At 42.1% G+C, this 21,159-nt stretch overlaps 1 protein-coding gene across 5 annotated transcripts in view; it reads left to right on the top strand.

Annotated features, from left to right (window-relative positions):
- Nucleotides 1-21,159, top strand: part of DAB1 (DAB adaptor protein 1) — a 721,439-nt gene that overhangs the window by 434,423 nt on the left and 265,857 nt on the right. For 4 of the 5 annotated variants that reach the window (XM_075832692.1, XM_075832691.1, XM_075832694.1 and 1 more), the window contains exon 4: nucleotides 15,650-15,761. The exons of the other annotated variant lie outside the window; for it this stretch is intronic. The gene's annotated coding sequence lies outside the window, so the exon portion shown is untranslated. The remainder of the gene's footprint in view (nucleotides 1-15,649; nucleotides 15,762-21,159) is intronic. 5 annotated transcript variants of the gene reach the window in all.

Raw genomic sequence — 21,159 nt, 5'->3', positions numbered from 1 at the left:
TCTTAGTTATTTGTTATTGTTATATTATTGTTTTCTGCTCGTCTCTGATTCCTGTGCCGCTTATCCCATAGCTGAGATAAGGTGGAAATAATCTGCATTTGTTTCCCAGTGACAGACAAGCAGAACATTCCACAATACGACCACTTATCCTTACACAATTAGAACTCCAGCTCTGCCCATTATCTGTAAGACGCTGGCGATGGCGAACACCCCGGCGCATTCACCTGAATAATTACACAAACCCATTAACCAGCAGCAGAACCCGAGGAAATCACATTTCAGGTTTGCTGATTTAGCTGCCTGCTTAGTTTAGTGGATTTAAAATGCGCCTGGAACTTTCCAGCACAATGTGCAGCCGCGTTCCCAGATTCGTACTCATTTTATGGATTTACTAGAAAATGACAAACATTCCGATTTACTCAGAATGACGATATTTGGCATAAAATACTCATACATTTTGAATTAAAGGGAATTTTCACCATCAAAACCCATGTCCACCCCTAAAATGGAAGGTATTGCAGCGCTTTCCCATTCTCTATCATAGACAACGCAGCAATATCTTGCACAGCCGCTACGAAAGGAACATCGTGTGCAAGTACGGACAGAAATAAAATCATAGAAGAGGCTCCAGCACTCATACGAGCAGGGGTGCCACGAGTAAGACCCCCATAAAAAACGTATGGCTTTCAGAATGCGGAGATTAAAAAACTCGCTACGTCCTTAAAGGGATAAAGAGTGAACTCTGACCCCTATAAAGATAAATTATGAAAGTAATCAGCACAGAATATTGATTTTAGAATATCATGGTCTTACAATAAGGACATTCATTTTAACACTTTATAATCTATTACTATAAGAAACTAATTAGAAAGGTTTAGGTGAAACTTGAAGTTCCTGGGCCCTAATGTAAAATTTCTAATAGGGCCCCCACCTACCATGTGCCATTTATAATAATGGTGCCATTTTATATGGCAGGTGTCCTTTGGGTGGGATGGGGTGCCACTGCTACCACTGCACCCTCTATAGCGACGCCTCTGCCTATGATGATCCAATTATACTCTAGTCACATCCAGAGCTGCTTTCAAAGTTCAGAATTCTGCTGAGTGATTCTTGGAAACATTAACACTAAATCGATGTGAGCACGAACCAAAGCGATAGTATGTGCCGATGTCAGTGACCAGCAATCTGGGGAAGATGCCAATGAGTTTGAAGGGTATATAGGGATATACTCTATGCTTGTTAAGCCAGGAGTGGGGTAGACGGGGTGCCCATTGTGCCTCTGCTGCTCCACATAGACCTATAGGGTCAATATTGGTACCACCTCCTTTAGTTCACACGATCTCACCCTAACATCCAGACAGTGCTATTTTTAACGTCCCTTCCCATAGGGCAGAGATGGGCCACGAGACCACTGGGCCCATTCCCTCATTTCTGTTTTGCTAAAATTGTGGGGTTTATGGAGACCCTTTCCTAGGTCAGGACTGCTAATTGGGGTAAAGATAAGAGGTTAAACTAAGTGTAACCAACACCCATCCTTGTCTCCTCGAACAGTTTGTGCACCCTGGTCCGCACTGAATACATTTTATATTGGATACTTATTTGTTTACTTTTTTATACAATGTAGCAAACGATGTATCGTTCCTAGTACAATAATAGAGAAACAAGACAATAACCAATTATTTCTATGGCTTACGACTGAAAGCTCAATCCCCGCGGCCCAAAATTAAAACGTCAAATACTGAGAGTTTGAGCCCCACGGAGAAGTGAACAAAAAAATAAAAATAAATAAAAATAAAACCCTCAAAGTCACGTCCTGGATCGCACAGACTTGTGGCCGTAATAAGATTGTTACTTGTATCAGGAGACGCTAATGATATGATAAGATGAGAGGGGGAACGCTCCGTCACTGTCATCCTTACAAGATGACCCACCACATCCCTCTCCTTTAAGTACCTGTCGCGGTTAATATGAGGTCCCTGATGTTTCAACATCCCAATTTGTGCTTCTTTCTTTCCACTTATCCATTTATCTGACAGCGTTCCATATCCCGGATAGTCGAGTCCAAAGATTGACACATTGGAGCTCATTAGAACATTGAGCGCTAAGCAGAAATTCTATTTATGACTTTGGGGAAAATTTGGAGGAAAACTATCAAGTCTGAATGACACGTCTTAATACGGCCGGAGTCCTGAGCGGAGATTGGGTGTCAGATGCCATATAAAGATGGAGGTGATGAGTGGAGCGCAGATGATGATGAGTTGGTGGAGCAGTTAATTGTGGTTTACGGCCTTTCAGTTCCATAGAACATTTTGTTATCAGTGACTCTTTTTAATCCCAATCCCTGTGATATGATTTAGAGCCTGTTAGGATGAAATATAAGGAGGTCTCACTGCTGATCAATCAATCTCACAATGGACGGGGTGACGTGTAATACATTGTGAGGGGAGATACATCATATGTTTCACAAGGATACATTCTATGTAAGAAAAGGGTCTATATGACTCTATAGTAATTCCACAGAGATGGACAAATAGGAGCTAGAGAGATTGATAGATAGATAGATAGATAGATAGATAGATAGATAGATAGATAGATAGATATGAGATAGATAGATATGAGATAGATAGATATGAGATAGATAGATATGAGATAGATAGATATGAGATAGATAGATATGAGATAGATAGATAGATAGATAGATAGATATGAGATAGATAGATATGAGATAGATAGATATGAGATAGATAGATATGAGATAGATAGATAGATAGATAGATATGAGATAGATAGATAGATATGAGATAGATAGATATGAGATAGATAGATAGATATGAGATAGATAGATAGATAGATAGATAGATAGATAGATAGATAGATAGATATGAGATAGATAGATAGATAGATATGAGATAGATAGATAGATAGATATGAGATAGATAGATAGATAGATATGAGATAGATAGATATGAGATAGATAGATAGATATGAGATAGATAGATAGATAGATAGATAGATAGATATGAGATAGATAGATAGATAGATAGATATGAGATAGATAGATAGATAGATATGAGATAGATAGATAGATAGATAGATATGAGATAGATAGATAGATAGATAGATAGATAGATAGATAGATAGATAGATAGATAGATAGATAGATAGATATGAGATAGATATGAGATAGATATGAGATAGATATGAGATAGATATGAGATAGATAGATAGATAGATAGATAGATATGAGATAGATATGAGATAGATAGATATGAGATAGATAGATAGATAGATATGAGATAGATAGATAGATAGATAGATAGATAGATAGATAGATAGATAGATAGATAGATAGATAGATAGATAGATAGAGCATGGAAATATGTTAATGTGTAAGGCCAGTTATAGCTGCACATACATTCAACAGAAAAGTAAAAATTGACCTCAGTAAATATATGTAGAGTAAATGAGCTGAGCGCTGCCGCGACCTCTACACAATAGAAGGACGAAAGTAACTGGGGAGAAGTAATGAAGACTAATGAGAAAGGGTATACACAGGGATTAATATCACCATCTAATGGCTACGGGTAATAATCCACAGACTGGTTGGGGGCTCCGACCTGATAATAATCCCTCTTCAACATAGAGCAGGTGAGAGGATGATCAGCAGGAGGGGGATGAAGGATAATGAATACAGATCAGGATTTCACCTTCAGTGGATGAAGCTATCGATCTATCTATCTATCTATCTATCTATCTATCTATCTATCTATCTATCTATCTATCTATCTATCTATCTATCTATCTGTCTATCTATCTATCTATCTCATATCTATCTATCTATCTATCTATCTATCTCATATCTATCTATCTATCTATCTATCTATCTATCTATCTATCTATCTCATATCTATCTATCTATCTATCTATCTATCTATCTATCTATCTATCTATCTATCTATCTCATATCTATCTATCTATCTATCTATCATCTATCTATGTATCATCTATCTATCTATCTATCTATCTATCTATCTATCTATCTATCTATCTATCTATCTATCTATCTATCTATCTATCTATCTATCATCTATCTATGTATCATCTATCTATCTATCTATCTATCTATCTATCTATCTATCTATCTATCTATCTATCTATCTATCTATCTATCTATCTATCGTGTATCCATGTACAGTGGAGGAAATAAGTATTTGATCCCTTGCTGATTTTGTAAGTTTGCCCACTGCCAAAGTCATGAACAGTCTAGAATTTTTAGGCTAGGTTAATTTTACCAGTGAGAGATAGATTATATAAAAAAATAAACAGAAAATCTCATAGTCAAAATTCTATATATTTATTTGCATTGTGCACAGAGAAATAATTATTTGATCCCCGACCAACCATTAAGAGTTCAGCCTCCTCCAGACCAGTTACTGCTCCAAATCAACTTGGTGCCTGCATTAAAGACAGCTGTCTTAAATGGTCACCTGTATAAAAGACTCCTGTCCACAGACTCAATGATCAGTCTGACTCTAACCTCTACAACATGGGCAAGACCAAAGAGCTTTCTAAGGATGTCAGGGACAAGATCATAGACCTGCACAAGGCTGGAATGGGCTACAAAACCATAAGTAAGACGCTGGGTGAGAAGGAGACAACTGTTGGTGCAATAGGAAGAAAATGGAAGACATACAAAATGACTGTCACTCGACATCGATCTGGGGCTCCATGCAAAATCTCACCTCGTGGGGTATCCTTGATCCTGAGGAAGGTGAGAGCTCAGCCGAAAACTACACGGGGGGAACTTGTTAATGATCTCAAGGCAGCTGGGACCACAGTCACCAAGAAAACCATTGGTAACACATTACGCCGTAATGGATTAAAATCCTGCAGTGCCCGCAAGGTCCCCCTGCTCAAGAAGGCACATGTACAGGCCCGTTTGAAGTTTGCAAATGAACATCTGGATGATTCTGAGAGTGATTGGGAGAAGGTGCTGTGGTCAGATGAGACTAAAATTTAGCTCTTTGGCATTAACTCAACTCGCCGTGTTTGGAGGAAGAGAAATTCTGCCTATGACCCAAAGAACACCGTCCCCACTGTCAAGCATGGAGGTGGAAACATTATGTTTTGGGGGTGTTTCTCTGCTAAGGGCACAGGACTACTTCACCGCATCAATGGGAGAATGGATGGAGCCATGTACAGTCAAATCCTGAGTGACAACCTCCTTCCCTCCACCAGGACATTAAAAATGGCTCGTGGCTGGGTCTTCCAGTACGACAATGACCCGAAACATACAGCCAAGGCAACAAAGGAGTGGCTCAAAAAGAAGCACATTAAGGTCATGGAGTGGCCTAGCCAGTCTCCAGACCTTAATCCCATCGAAAACTTATGGAGGGAGCTGAAGATCTGAGTTGCCAAGCGACGGCCTCGAAATCTTAATGATTTACAGATGATCTGCAAAGAGGAGTGGGCCAAAATTCCATCTAATATGTGTGCAAACCTCATCATCAACTACAAAAAAAGTCTGACTGCTGTGCTTGCCAACAAGGGTTTTGCCACCAAGTATTAAGTCTTGTTTGCCAAAGGGATCAAATACTTATTTCTCTGTGCACAATGCAAATAAATATATATCATTTTGACAATGTGATTTTCTTTTTTTTTTTTTTATATAATCTATCTCTCACTGGTAAAATTAACCTATCCTAAAAATTCTAGACTGGTCATGTCTTTGACAGTGGGCAAACTTACAAAATCAGCAAGGGATCAAATACTTATTTCCTTCACTGTATATGTGTGTATATATATATATATATATATATATGTGATCTTGGTCACTCTTATCTATAGCTCTATATCAAATCTATCTACAGGCCTTAACGGAACCTGATAAATGCCGGATTAGCAGATATTCCGGTTTATCAGAATAGTGCATAAAACATTCTTTGAGCAGTGGATATCCTTATGGTCGGCAGTCAGGATAAGATAAATGGTATCTGCTATTATTGCTATGAAAGAAGTTTCACAATTTATCTCTCAGGATTCCGCCCTCTAGTCTTCTGGTATACAGCGGTTTTTGTATCTGTACCTGGAAAAGCCGAGTGACAGCCAGTAAGGTCCTGAAGGGTTATTACCAAGCTGCCCAGCTGCAAGTCAACCAAAAATGTTTCACTGGAAAGCTGGAGACGTCTTCTATGGGAGCTGGAATTGTATCTATATTGATATATAATCTCCCAATTTTTTAAATCTGTATCTGAGGTTCCGTATTATCAGATATTCTGGATTATTAGACAGTCATAGCAAAGTGTATAAAAATTTAGAGAACTTTCATATTCACGTCTTCACCAATAACACATTATATTGTAGTTCTGTGTTAGGAAAAAGTGCCAGATTGTCCGATTTTCAGGACTATCAGGAAAAAGGAATTTTACTGTATTGGTCTTCTGTAATTAAAAGCCATGAGGCTCCCAAATAAACATTGAGGGTCCAATAATTATATAAAGGGGTTATAAACATAAAATCATTACCCTTTCAATACTCACATTTTACTTATTTTCCCCAATATGTGGTCTCTACTGAGCAGCTCTGGGTCCAGCCACTTACTGAGACATCTCTTTCTGCCTCTTTCCCAGCAGGAAGTCACAGCACAATCCCAATAAATCAGTTTAACACAATATGGTACATGGACTCATGTAATACTGTAGCTCGCTCCCCCTGCAGCAACATCGTCACTTTCCGAGCGTTTCAGAAAGTCGCCCGGGGACCTACATAATCAAAATGGGTTGTCCATAGTGGACAATCCATTTCAACCAAATCTTTACCTTTGAACCCAATTTAAATTAATATTACATTAAATCTTTATAGCGGTCGGAGCCAAGCGATTACATTCTTGCTGCCCGCAACCATCACTAGGGGGAGCTCAGGAGTTCAGTGTATAAACAGTATGTAGTAACTCCTAAGCTCCCCCTAGTGGTGGCTACAGGAAGTCAGAATGTTATCCTTTAATTCTATGGCTATACATGGGATTTGGAGGATTTGGAGGTCACATGAGTATTTTTAAGACAATTTTTTAAAATAATTTTTAATGTTTTTGTATTTAGTTATAGAATCCTAAACAAACTATTGAGGAAAATATAAAATACAGCAAGACTGAGCAGGGTAAGAAGGTTTCCTCATACGTTCTACTTTAAGAAGCACTTGAACAGATGAAGGGAGGCCGGGACGTAAGGTGCTTAATCAAGCCAAAGTAGCGTTCTATATCTTTATGTAGCCGACACAAGTCAAGATGAGGTCGGTCATTGCGGCTCTCGCTGGAGAAGGACAAGGCGCACCACAGGGACAGAGGTCAAGCGGATACTGCAATTTACCTAACGCCTTTTATATAAATATAATAATTGGTCGTCCATCCCGGTAGACAGCCCTGAGATGAGGAGCCGGGAGGGCAATGCAGGTGTCATCCGGATATTTGCTCAAAGTGCCCGCAAAGAATTATACGTGTAATAAAAGGAAATTCATCTGGAGCCCGGAGATTGATGTAGGACGAGGGTGAGGGCTTCTCAGCTCCTGACCGGCAATGTCAATGTCACCAGCGAGCTCCTCGGGACGGTTTGATGTGTCTTTGATTTATGTCTGTGATGGCTTCATGCAGGGGTCACGATGGATTCTCCAGTGTTGAACGCAGCATCTCCCTGGACCCGGCGCTGCCACTCATTTCCTGGAAGCTGCACCTTCTCTATAGACATTAGGGACATTCTGCAGAGATTCAGGACACAAGTCACATAGCGGCCAAATATCCCTCATCTTCATGAATGATCCCAGGTCCTTATTAATAAAATACAGGGGAATGGTGGGAAATAGACAGTATCACACATGATAGGATTAGATACAGTGGCTAAGCAGACAGTATCACACATGATAGGATTAGATACACAGCTCAGCAGACAGTATCGCACATGATAGGATTAAATACACAGCTCAGCAGACAGTATCACACATGATAGGATTAGATACAGTGGCTCAGCAGACAGTATCACACATGATAGGATTAGATACAGTGGCTCAGCAGACAGTATCACACATGATAGGATTAGATACACAGCTCAGCAGAGAGTATCACACATGATAGGATTAGATACACAGCTCAGTGGACAGTATCACACATGATAGGATTAGATACACAGCTCAGCAGACAGTATCACACATGCTAGGATTAGATACACAGCTCAGCAGACAGTATCACACATTATAGGATTAGATATAGGGCCCAGCAGACAGTATCACACATGATAGGATTAGAAACACAGCTCATCAGACATTATCACAAATGATAGGCTTAGATACAAAGCTCAGCAGACAGTATCACATATAATAGGCTTAGATACATAGCTCAGCAGACAGTATCACACATAATAGGATTAGATACAACGACTCAGCAGACAGTATCACACATGCTAGGATTAGATACACAGCTCAGCAGACAGTATCACACATGATGGGCTTAGATACACAGCTCACCAGACAGTATCACACAATAGGATTAGATACAAATCTCAGCAGACAGTATCACACATGATAGGATTAGAAACACAGCTCAGCAGATGGTATCACACATGATAGGCTTAGATACACAGCTCAGCAGACAGTATCACACATGATAGGCTTAGATACAAAGTTTAGAAAGATGGTATCACACATGATAGGATTAGATGCAAAGGCTGAGAAGACTATTTCACACAGGAAAGGATTAGATACAGCTCAGCGGACAGTATCACACAGGATAAGCTTAGATACAATTCAGCAGACATTATCACACTATAGGTTTAGATACACAGGCTCAGCAGACGGTAGCACACCGGATAAGTTTAGATACAACGCAGCAGATAGTATCACACATAATAGGTGAAGGCTTTGTATATATTGCCGTTCAGCGCCTCTGTCAGGGGTTTCATCGGCAGTTCCGTTGCTTTTCTAGCAGCGTCACGGTATTTGGTATTTTTTCTTGCCGTTATGAGTCATGAGTTATTGGTGCCGTCTGAGCCCATCGTACAGTGGACCCGGCGCAACATCACGACTTCCATTGTGAACGGAAGCCATGACTCAAGTGTAATCATAGCCTTAGATACACGGTTCAACAGACAGTATCACACATGATAGTCTTAGATACACATTTAAAGAGCCGGTACAAGTGTTAGTTGTCACTTCTATACAGAGACGTATCTTGAAGCTCCCGGGCTCCACCGCAGATTCTGTGCCCGGGCCCCTGTCTACCATGTCCCATTTATAATCCTGGTGTCTTCTTTTGGGGCAGAGGGACCTTTAATCCCCCTCAGGTACCTTGGCCGGGGTATTACCTCGACTTCTGCCCCCCTATATCTATACTGTTTCCACAGGTCGCTGTAAATCTGCCTGATTTCAATTCAGTTCTGATTTCTCTGTGATTTTATAAAATAAAATTAGCAGGAGAAAAAAAAAAAGAGAGAAAACCCTCAGCAAACGCCATTAGCGATGATGGTCGGAGCAGGGGGAGAAGCCGTGTAACAGAATTGAACAATTATGTGGGAAGGCGTCTTGTGAACAATCTGAGACGTGAATTTAATTGCAAGTGTTCTTAGCTTTAATTCTTCTGTAAAGAGTTTCTTTTCAATATTGTGCGAGCAGCAGAAGATACGGCTGGCACCGCGCCAGAACGCTCCTCCATGCCAGTCCCTTCTCAGATGTCTCCTCTACCAGCCTGGAAACCTGCCCCTTATCTGCGGCATTCAAAGTCAATACAAGATGATTAATAAAACTGGGTTAAACAGATACTACTACCCCCACTATTGCTACTACTACAGTTATTAGAGCGGTGACTTATAAAGAGCCATGCACCTGTGTGTCCATCACATGACCTGGAGAAATTTTTATCCCGTGGAATTAAACATTGGACAGCAAGCAGAGATCTTGAAAGCTCTAATGAATTGTTGTGGAAAGTATATTGGAAAATTGTATAACTTTTCATTATACAAAGAATAAAATGTATTTGCTGAAACCAGAATATCCCTTTCAATTTTAGACGGTCAGGTGGTTCTGGATTAAAGGAATTTCTCGATCAATGCACATGATGCGTATTATGTGGGGTTTTGCGTGCGGCAAACCGCAGCGTAATAAAGTCCCAGCATAGTCAATGAGATTCCAGGTAATCTCATGTTCAGGGTGCAGTATTTTTCGGGAAGTAAATTGACCGGGCGGAAGTCCCAGACCGAACACAGTGCAGGGAGCCGGGCTCCTGGCATCATAGTGATGTACGACGCTAGGAGTCCCTGCCTCACTGCAGGACAACTGTCCCGTACTGAAAACATGATTACAGTACGGGACAGTTGTCCTGCAGAGAGGCAGGGACTCCTAGCATCGTACATAACTATGATGCTAGGAGCCCGGCTCCCTGCAGTGTGTTCGGTCCGGGACTTGCGGCAAAAATAAGTTTCGTCCTTTACGGACCGAACATGCTCGTGTGAATCCAGCCTCAAGAAGCGTGCATTTTTTAATCCATTTTCCACGTATCGTTCCATCTACTTCCTTTACTTAGACTGGCATAAAAGATACAAGTCTTAGTTATTGAAGCCTTTGTGCTCTTTGTATTCAGTGTTACAGTATGGTTTCTACATTGTAGCTACACGAGGCTGAAACTTCCATGACATCTGTGTTCCCATCAATTATTTTAGACTCCTCCCACTTATCTAATTTCCTTCACCCTATATCGCCCTAATTGCCGGGTGCACGCAGTCATGTGATAGCTAAGCTCTTCCCAAAATGAGAAAGATGTAGAGACTGGAGGTTGGGAGAACAGAAATCCTTATAGGTCTCCTATAGGGGGCGTCAGTGTAACGTTATATGGAGAATGGAGTTTTCCTTTAATTCACAATCTACTTTTTTCTGAGCAGATTTTTTCTTCCTGAGCGAGAAAGGAGTAGACGAGGAATAATTATGTTCATTTTCCACTGAAGGAGAAGTCATTAGGAGGCGGAGGTCCACTTAGAAGAAGCACTCGAGTAATGACATATTATCAGACACGTCGTTTCTCGCGGACACGCCTCGCAGGCAGCGCAGGGCCTCATCCCCGCCTCACAGCGTATTTACCTGACTCATTGTCTCCGGTCAGAAACAGTCATTAAAGTCGTTCTGCTTGTTTCCAGAGGGTAAAAATTACAATAATTATTCTATCAATCAGAGACTTTGACTTTGTTTCAAGTGCTGCAAAAAGCACATTACAGAGATATTCAGAACAAAGTGAAGAGAAGCGAGTGACGCTAATGCAGCGGATTATTCCTGAGGACCCCGGCGACATGCACCCTGGAGAGGCTTCATATCAGCGACCCATGTCCCAGAGGCTAGACAGGCGGAAATCTGGAAAATGTTACTGTGTACCCTGCCAATGATATAGGACTTGTATAAGGGCAAAGCCACACGTGGCGGAATTGCTCTTGAATTCCGCAGCGGACACTCCGCAGCGTTAATCCGCAGCGGAGCCGTTTCTCCATTGCCTTCCACTTCTTTTTAGTAGGCTTCGTTTAGACGAGGCTGAAAATTCCGCTGCGGAGCATAGGCTGCGGTGCGGAATTTGGTGTCCGCAGCATGCAATGGATGTTGCGGAGTTGTGGCGGACTGGTTGCGGACTCATGGCGGAAGTTCTCCATTGACTTCAATGGAGATTCTAATTTCCGCAATGAAGTCCGCAGCTGTCATGCACATGTTATGTGTGCTGCGGAGCGTATTGGTTTTTTGCCATGACATTTCTTCATTCTGGCTGGACCTATGTATTTCTAGGTCTACAGCCAGACTGAGGAAGTCAATGGGGCTCCCGGAATTACGGGAGCGTTGCTAGGAGACGTCAGTAAATAGTCACTGTCCAGGGTGCTGAAAGAGTTAAGCGATCGGCAGTAACTGTTTCTGCACCCGGGACAGTGACTACCGATCCCAATATACAGCAACCTGTCAAAAAAATAGAAGTTCATACTTACCAAGAACTCCCTGCTTCTGTCTCCAGTCCGGCTTCCCAGGATGACGTTTCAGTCTAAGTGACGGCTGCAGCCAATCACAGGCTGCAGCGGTCACATGGACTGCCGCGTCATCCAGGGAGGTCGGGTTGGATGCCGAAAGAGGGACGCGTCACCAAGACAACGGCCGGTAAGTATGAAATTCGTTTACTTTCACAAGGGAAAGTGCTGGCCCTTCTCTCTATCCTGCACTGAATAGAGAGAAGGGAAGCACTTTTACCTCAATACGCAACGGCCAGTCCGCATCAATTTACTGCACATTTTGGGCAGATCCACCGCAGAATCTGCAACGCAGATTCTGTGCGCCATTGATGCGGACAGCTGCGGAGGAAAACCGCCACGTGGGGCCATGCCCTAAGAGTGACAGAAGATAGATAGACAGACAGACAGACAGATAGACAAATAGACAGATAGATAGATAGATGGATGGATGGATGGATGGATGGATGGATGGATGGATGGATGGATGGATGGATGGATGGATGGATGGATGGATAGATAGATAGATAGATAGATAGATAGATAGATAGATAGATATGAGATAGATAGATAGATAGATAGATATGAGATAGATAGATAGATAGATAGATAGATATGAGATAGATAGATAGATAGATAGATAGATAGATAGATAGATAGATAGATAGATAGATAGATAGATAGATAGATAGATAGAGTTTTCAGCTACCAGACGTGCCACAGTGAAAAATTCTCCTAGGGGTTGGGGGGAGTTTACAAGAGGAGGAAGGAACATTATTTAAGTATAGGAATGAATTTGGTCTTTAGGGGAATAAAACCTCAATTTTCCATGTTTCTTAGATTATAGTAATGAGATGTTCTGCTTCATAGGTTGTATCAATATTAATCTGCCAAACAGGGTGTGATGTTCTGCAGCACCCTAAAGGCCTGAATAATCCATACAGCACCAGGCCCAGCATTACAGAAAAAAAAAAGAAACCATGTGTGACCTCCAGGTTTATAGGTCAAAGCTGCACCTGCGATCACCTGCCACTGACCACAGGTAATAAAGAGGTCGGATCTGGAGCCTGACCTTGATGCTGCTCGTCCTCTGCAGACTCCTTTATATTGAAGCTCATTCATTATTTAAGTGTAATCTTCAGGTATCGGAGAGATTTTAGCACATTGAGATACATGGACTCGGGTGTGAAGGTGAGAAGTGCACATAGAAGATTAGGGTTTCCAAGGCGCTGGATATGGATTAAAAAATAAACTTTATTAAGACATTCTAATAAAAGGTAAAGTTTCGGCCTCGCAGGGATTTTCTCAAGCCAATGTCATACGTAGGGTCTGAGGGTTATGCCCTAACAGGGGATCCCACAGGAGCTCTGGGGGCATTCCGACGACCAGCCACGAGATAGATCCCCCATCCCTTGTGATGCCCTGTATGAGAGTTTTGCTGATTCTGGCCGTTTCCACATGGAGGCAGCTGTCAATCAAAAGTGATCACGCCGGCAGGCTATGCCCCCTCAATGACAGCGCCAAAAATGTGCCAAATACCGGCTCCCTACACCGTACATTTATGGTGCATGTCGCCGGACTGACTTCTTCGTGAATGTAAGCAGTGGAGAATTCCATTTTTTGCTGGAGTTTCCCTTTAAGCACAGGACGGCTCTGATTGGGGGTGATTGTATCAGTGCAAGTAGAACTGGATACATTGTGTCTAATAATACAGTCATCCTGAGGATTATAGGGACAGAATTAGGATGAAAGATGCTCCATGAGCTGACATTTAAATAGAGAAAACCCAAAGTATGAATCCGATCGATCGTCGCTGGTGATGGAGACGTTCATAGGAGGCCTGTGATACATTTCGGCAGCACTATAGACTAAATGTTCCATCTATAATCGGACAATTAGTTACAGGCGGCTAAATAAAGCAGACAGGACGTCATTTACATTTATCATGAGGAAAATGACAGCGAGGATTGTAATGTAATTACTCCGCTCACCGAAAATTACCGGATTTAATGTTCTGTAGGGTCAAAAAGCACCGAGCATTTTTGTATTTAATCTGTGCTCAGCAATTTCTTAATATTTTTTTTATAAGGTTTAGAGCTCTGATTTTCTAATACAGAGCTCCAAATCCCCTTCATTCCTTCACACAGCCATTAGATTGCTTGATAAAGTTGTACCTGCAGCCTCCACTAGGGGGAGCTCACTGCACGCAGACTTATTCAGCTTGTATAGAACGATAATAAATCAATTCTCAGTCAGCTCCCCCTAGTGGCAGCTGCAAGATCTCAGAATTTAATCATGTAATTCTATAGGGCTAGGTCTACTGTATTGGTATCTGGGAAAGCTGGGTAATTATCAATACATCTGTCATTACAGTTGATTAGTAGGGTTTCCACCCAGCTCTCCCAGACTCCTGAATAGAAAATCTGTAGTTGCTCTTATATATTGCTGCATAATTTGGAATACTTTTAGGTGGGGACTGTGTTGTGAACACCTGTGGAATCTGTAATGATGGCAATATTAGTTGGTGACCTTTGATTTTTTCAGAAACAGATACAACTAGTGAGAAGATTTTTTTTTTGTGGAGACTTTTTTACTAAAAGGCCAAAAGGGAATTAAGGGGTATGAACACTTTTGCAACTTGATTTTTATTATTATTATTAGCATTATTATTATTATTTATTATTATTATTTCAGTGAATGTAAAATAAAGGGTTGGTCACCTTTGAAAAAAATTTGGTTAAAAATCTCCTCCCATTTTGTGTCTGCAGCACCTATGCAGGTCTATGTGTCTCCGTGGTTACAGACTACAAACCAGCCCTGTGTAGTCTGATCCTGCAGTCTTGTGTTACTCTCTTGCATTTGCCTCTTCTTTCACCATCAAGAAGGGGCGGCAGAGGGACCGGAGTGACGCATGATTGCAGGATCAGACTACACATGGGGTTTATTTGTAGTCTGTAACCATGGAAACCCATAGTTCTGCATAGTAGCTGTACACACAAAACGGTAGGAGAATTTCAATCAAGACTATTTGCTACATCGCTTCATTTTATATTTTGCATTGAAGCAATAGAAAAATCATTGTTGCAAAAGTGTACATACCCCATAAAAGAATATTAGGGACACCTCACCTTATTTCTAGGGAGCAGTGTCATTTTTTTCCCTTCTTTTAGACTTATCATAGCTCCAGTCTCTCTATCTGAGGCCTTTGACGTTTCCATGTGGTCACCCAGAAAATGAGTCTCTGAAGGCTCCTCGGCTTCTGCTCATTGCTTTTTAACTTGCACACGCAGCGTTCTGTTCCAAAACTTTGATATTTCTCCGTTTCCGCCCAGTCTAAATTGCCGGCCATTAACGCTGGGATCTCTCGCTGTTTGTATCCCATCACTGGTAGAGAGAAGACTGAGGAAGGAGCTTGTTCTTCCCCCTGTGACTCCGAGGACTTGCTGGAGTCCCTGATTGAGGATTCTAATCACAGGGCTGCAGTCCCTCAGATCCAGGCGCTGACGGTTGATTCACTCCCGTTCTTCTGCGCTCCTCTATAGACTCTGCTATGCTTGAGCCTCTCATTAACACACAAAGCATGATGAATTGGCTCAACACATCGCCCAACTCACACAACCTGCAAACTGCTTGTCTTCCAGAGTCCGCAAAGCGCCGTGTGACATCATCATGAGCCAAAGAAGAAAGTGAGAGTATTGGAGCCGTCAGCTTTACTGCCACACATCACAGACACAATGATGCATTATGGGGAAGGTAAGTGCTATGTACAGCCGGAGGTTTCCTTCCATGCACAGCGTCTGATCGCCAGAAGTAGTGGGGACAGGCAACTTTATCATCTAGGAGAAATCTGGGACTACTGGATAATATAGGGCAGGTTCACTTTAAATAGAAGCATCCTTTTAAAAGTAAGTACACCCCTGCCTTGGGAGTGCCTGGCCCCCCTGCGCAGGTAGAAGGTCAGGGACTGGACATTAAGACCTAGGGACTTTTACTCTTACATAATAAGATTCTGGTCTACATGAATGGGGTAAGGGGCCGGTCATTTGCAGATGGCATGGTTAAAGGGCCAGGACCAACGCCTTTACCCATTTGTCTGTTCTTTCATTGAGGGGGGCACTTATTTTGAAAGTGATTATAGGATTAGGATATTGCTTAGAGTGTGGGTAATCCTATGGGGGTATATTGGGGGCAGTCTTATATAGCAATTCCCTATTATTTTATGAGGAGGGGTAATCCCAGTAACATGGCAGGGAAGCCACATGGACATCTAATCCCTGCCAGTGCCCTATGGGATCCTGTATGGAGCAGCAGCACAGCTTGTCCTAAAACAGCTGAGCCCATGTCTGTGGTGAATACAATGCCCTAATACCCTGTAATAAAATAATATATGGTATAACATGAAGAACTGGTGAGGTCACTGAGGTACGAGGCACGGAGGTGCTAGTGAATAATGAGGATGAGCAGAGTTACATTCGCGTCTTCCTTCTCCCTTTCTCCTACAACTTTGCCTTTGGAAGTGTCAGTCTTTACTGTAGATTTTTGCATTTTATTCAGGAACCAGGAAGATCAGGATGAACAGAGCTATAGGTGCCTTCCCAGCAGGCAATTACTCTGGTGCATTTAAATGTTAAAGGACATAGAAAAATGAACCAAAAGTCAAATCTGTGATTAGAATGAGTATGTAATGCTGCATCTGTATTCTCTGGGGACTTCCTAGAATGGAAAACTTTTTTCTTTTTACTTTTTTTTTTCAATTCAATTTGCCAAATGTCCGATCTGATTCTACAGAATATTCCAGACGTGATTTTTTACGTAGTAAAATGGAAACATTGGAATTGACAGGCGATACAGTCCATTTAACCTGCAGAGTCTGCCAATTGCTGGTAATTACTCTGATCACACACCGGTACTTGTTAAATCACAGCGGACTCCCGGGTGCTACTCCATTTTTCTCTGTAAAGAACTTGAATTGCGCAGCGTTGGGGACTGAGATGAACGTCAGGAAACAATGATTCTTTTGTGAGTTTCCAGTATGTCGTAAGACGGACGTTACGGCCTTGTGATGGGTCGCGTCATCTTTCATAAATCGTTCTTTACATTGTAACCTATGTAGTGTGAATGGAACATGTCATTAATAGTGAGGAGCGGTGATGTCATTGATAGTGAGGAGGGGTGATGTCATTGATAGTGAGGAGCGGTGATGTCATTGATAGTGAGGAGCGGTGATGTCATTGATAGCGAGGAGCGGTAATGTCATTAATAGTGAGGAGCGGTGATGTCATTGATAGTGAGGAGCGGTGATGTCATTGATAGTGAGGAGCTGTGATGTCATTGATAGTGAGGAGCCGTGATGTCATTGATAGTGAGGAGCGGTGATGTCATTGATAGCGAGGAGCGGTAATGTCATTAATAGTGAGGAGCGGTGATGTCATTGATAGTGAGGAGCGGTGATGTCATTGATAGTGAGGAGCCGTGATGTCATTGATAGTGAGGAGCGGTGATGTCATTGATAGTGAGGAGCGGTGATGTCATTGATAGTGAGGAGCGGTGATGTCATTGATAGTGAGGAGCGGTGATGTTATTGATAGTGAGAAGCGGTGATGTCATTGATAGTGAGGAGCGGTCATGTCATTGATAGTGAGGAGCGGTCATGTCATTGATAGTGAGGAGCGGTCATGTCATTGATAGTGAGGAGCGGTTATGTCATTGATAGTGAGGAGCGGTGATGTCATTGATAGTGAGGAGCGGTGATGTCATTGATAGTGAGGAGCAGTTATGTCATTGATAGTGAGGAGCGGTGATGTCATTGATAGTGAGGGGCGGTTATGTCATTGATAGTGAGGAGCGGTGATGTCATTGATAGTGAGGAGCGGTCATGTCATTGATAGTGAGGAGCGGTTATGTCATTGATAGTGAGGAGCGGTCATGTCATTGATAGTGAGGAGCGGTGATGTCATTGATAGCGAGGAGCGGTAATGTCATTAATAGTGAGGAGCGGTGATGTCATTGATAGTGAGGAGCGGTGATGTCATTGATAGTGAGGAGCCGTGATGTCATTGATAGTGAGGAGCCGTGATGTCATTGATAGTGAGGAGCGGTGATGTCATTGATAGCGAGGAGCGGTAATGTCATTAATAGTGAGGAGCGGTGATGTCATTGATAGTGAGGAGCGGTGATGTCATTGATAGTGAGGAGCCGTGATGTCATTGATAGTGAGGAGCCGTGATGTCATTGATAGTGAGGAGCGGTGATGTCATTGATAGCGAGGAGCGGTAATGTCATTAATAGTGAGGAGCGGTGATGTCATTGATAGTGAGGAGCGGTGATGTCATTGATAGTGAGGAGCCGTGATGTCATTGATAGTGAGGAGCGGTGATGTCATTGATAGTGAGGAGCGGTGATGTCATTGATAGTGAGGAGCGGTGATGTCATTGATAGTGAGGAGCGGTGATGTTATTGATAGTGAGGAGCGGTGATGTCATTGATAGTGAGGAGCGGTCATGTCATTGATAGTGAGGAGCGGTCATGTCATTGATAGTGAGGAGCGGTGATGTCATTGATAGTGAGGAGCGGTTATGTCATTGATAGTGAGGAGCGGTGATGTCATTGATAGTGAGGAGCGGTGATGTCATTGATAGTGAGGAGCAGTTATGTCATTGATAGTGAGGAGCGGTGATGTCATTGATAGTGAGGGGCGGTTATGTCATTGATAGTGAGGAGCGGTGATGTCATTGATAGTGAGGAGCGGTCATGTCATTGATAGTGAGGAGCGGTTATGTCATTGATAGTGAGGAGCGGTGATGTCATTGATAGTGAGGGGCGGTTATGTCATTGATAGTGAGGAGCAGTGATGTCATTGATAGTGAGGAGCGGTCATGTCATTGATAGTGAGGAGCGGTGATGTCCTTGATAGTGAGGAGCGGTGATGTCCTTGATAGTGAGGAGCGGTGATGTCATCATTTAGGGGGTTCTTTGGTAATATGATGAATAGTGAGTCCTTACCTGCAGGAACAGAATGAGCACTTAGAAAAAGGTGGTCTTGGGCAAAAAACAAAAGTCACATGGTCTACTTCTTTGGTATGCAGTCATTTGCCGCTATACAGTGCCTAAATAATACCACCACAAAGTGCCCAAATAATACTGACTCGCTGTGTCCATTTACTATTGACACTCCATATCCAAAAATACCATCATGCATCATCACAATACTAAGTGGATTTTCAGAAAATTTTAATATCCATTATGGTCTAAGGTAGTGGAAGGGTAATTGGAATATCTGTGGTGGTCTATAGTGGTGCAATGGTTAATAGTAGCATCCCTGGTGGTCCATAAAGGGAATAATAGTAAAATCCCTGGGAATCTGGAGTAGTAAAACCATTAATAATAGCAGCGCTGCTGGTCTGGGGTGATGAAGAGGTTTGTGGCAATATCCCTGGTTGTCTTAAGAGTCAGTTCACACGGAAACCGCGTCAGAATGAGCGCCAAAAAACGGTCAAAATTGCCCTCCTTTGATTTCAGTTGGAGGCAGAGGCGTTTTTCTTTACCTGGGCGGTTTTTGGCCGCTTGCGGGGAAAAAAAGGCGGCATATCCTTTTTTGCTGCGGTCTCCGCCTCTGAATTCCCATTGAAATCAATGGGAGGCAAAAAAATCCTGCGGTGCTGGTTTTTGAGCGTTTTTCGTTGTGTTTTACATCAGCTTCAATGGCCACGGGCGAAAAACGCTGTGGAAAAATGCACAAAATTAAGTGCAGGCAGTTCAAAATCTGGCTCAAAATTCCTGAAGGAATTCTGAGGCAGATTTTTTTCTGCCTGCAAAAAAACTCTGTGTGAACAGGGCCTTAGGTAGTTAAAAGCGATATTGGTAAAATCCCTGGAAGTCTAGGGTGGTGAAGGTTGATGGTAATATCCCTGGTGGCACAGGGGTTAAATACTTATTTTCCAGTGGTCTCCAGACTTAAAGGGAAACTGAAGGCTCCTGTTCTGCGCTGGTCCTAGAATTAAGAGCTGCTCCACCTCATGCAGTCAGTCGACCCTCAGAGTATCTGATATAATGTCACACATGGGTATAGTGGCCGGTGGCAGCTCGGACCCTCCCTGCCCGGCTGTAATTGATTGAGGTTATTAGAAGTCATGAGATTTATATTGTTAGCAGACAATGGAGAATCAATTTGTCTTGGCTGCTTCTCCTCGGCATCGATAGAGAAAATATTCTTCCAGATTACTCATCACCAATCACTACAGAACACTTCAGAGACGTCTGGTATTCCAGGGCTTCTTCTTATGTTCTCATACATGGGAGCCCTGATATTATTTACGGGACTCTGCCATAAAGTGAGAATTCACTGATGATGTCACACGATGATGTCATTTCATGAAGAATGTAGTAGAAACGCGTCAGCATTCAGCCACAGTGGTTTATTACTGTATAATATTGTGTAATACTGTTCTAGGGCATCACAATTCTGTTCTAGAGCGAAGTGTTATCCTGATCTGAAATCCAGTGTAGGACAAGTTCCTGAGTATTGTTCTGGCATGTTCTAGATCAGGGTGATAGCCCAATATGATCCCAGTGGAATACTGTTCTTGATCATTGTGCTTGTATGTTCTAGACACCATGTAATCCTGTTCTAGACACCATGTAATTCTGTTCTAGACACCATGTAATCCTGTTCTAGACACCATGTAATCCTGTTCTAGACACCATGTAATCCTGTTCTAGACACCATGTAATCCTGTTCTAGACACCATGTAATCCTGTTCTAGACACCATGTAATCCTGTTCTAGACACCATGTAATCCTGTTCTAGACACCATGTAATCCTGTTCTAGACACCATGTAATCCTGTTCTAGACACCATGTAATCCTGTTCTAGACACCATGTAATCCTGTTCTAGACACCATGTAATCCTGTTCTAGACACCATGTAATCCTGTTCTAGACTAGAACAACATGGAATTCTGATCTAGAAGTGCACTGGGCATGTTGTTGAACACTGTAGGGGGAAATTATCAACCTTTTTACACATGTGGCTGCAATGTCAATATTTATTAAAAAAAATATTGTATACAATGTATCAAAATGTAATAATTTATATATATAATAAAACAAGACAAATTAATCATAAAAAAGGAATTAGGTGAGGGCTATATTA

This window comes from Rhinoderma darwinii, chromosome 7 (assembly GCF_050947455.1).
Source record: "Rhinoderma darwinii isolate aRhiDar2 chromosome 7, aRhiDar2.hap1, whole genome shotgun sequence".
NCBI classification, from domain to species: domain Eukaryota; kingdom Metazoa; phylum Chordata; class Amphibia; order Anura; family Rhinodermatidae; genus Rhinoderma; species Rhinoderma darwinii.
This window is presented reverse-complemented; position numbering and strand designations above follow the sequence as displayed.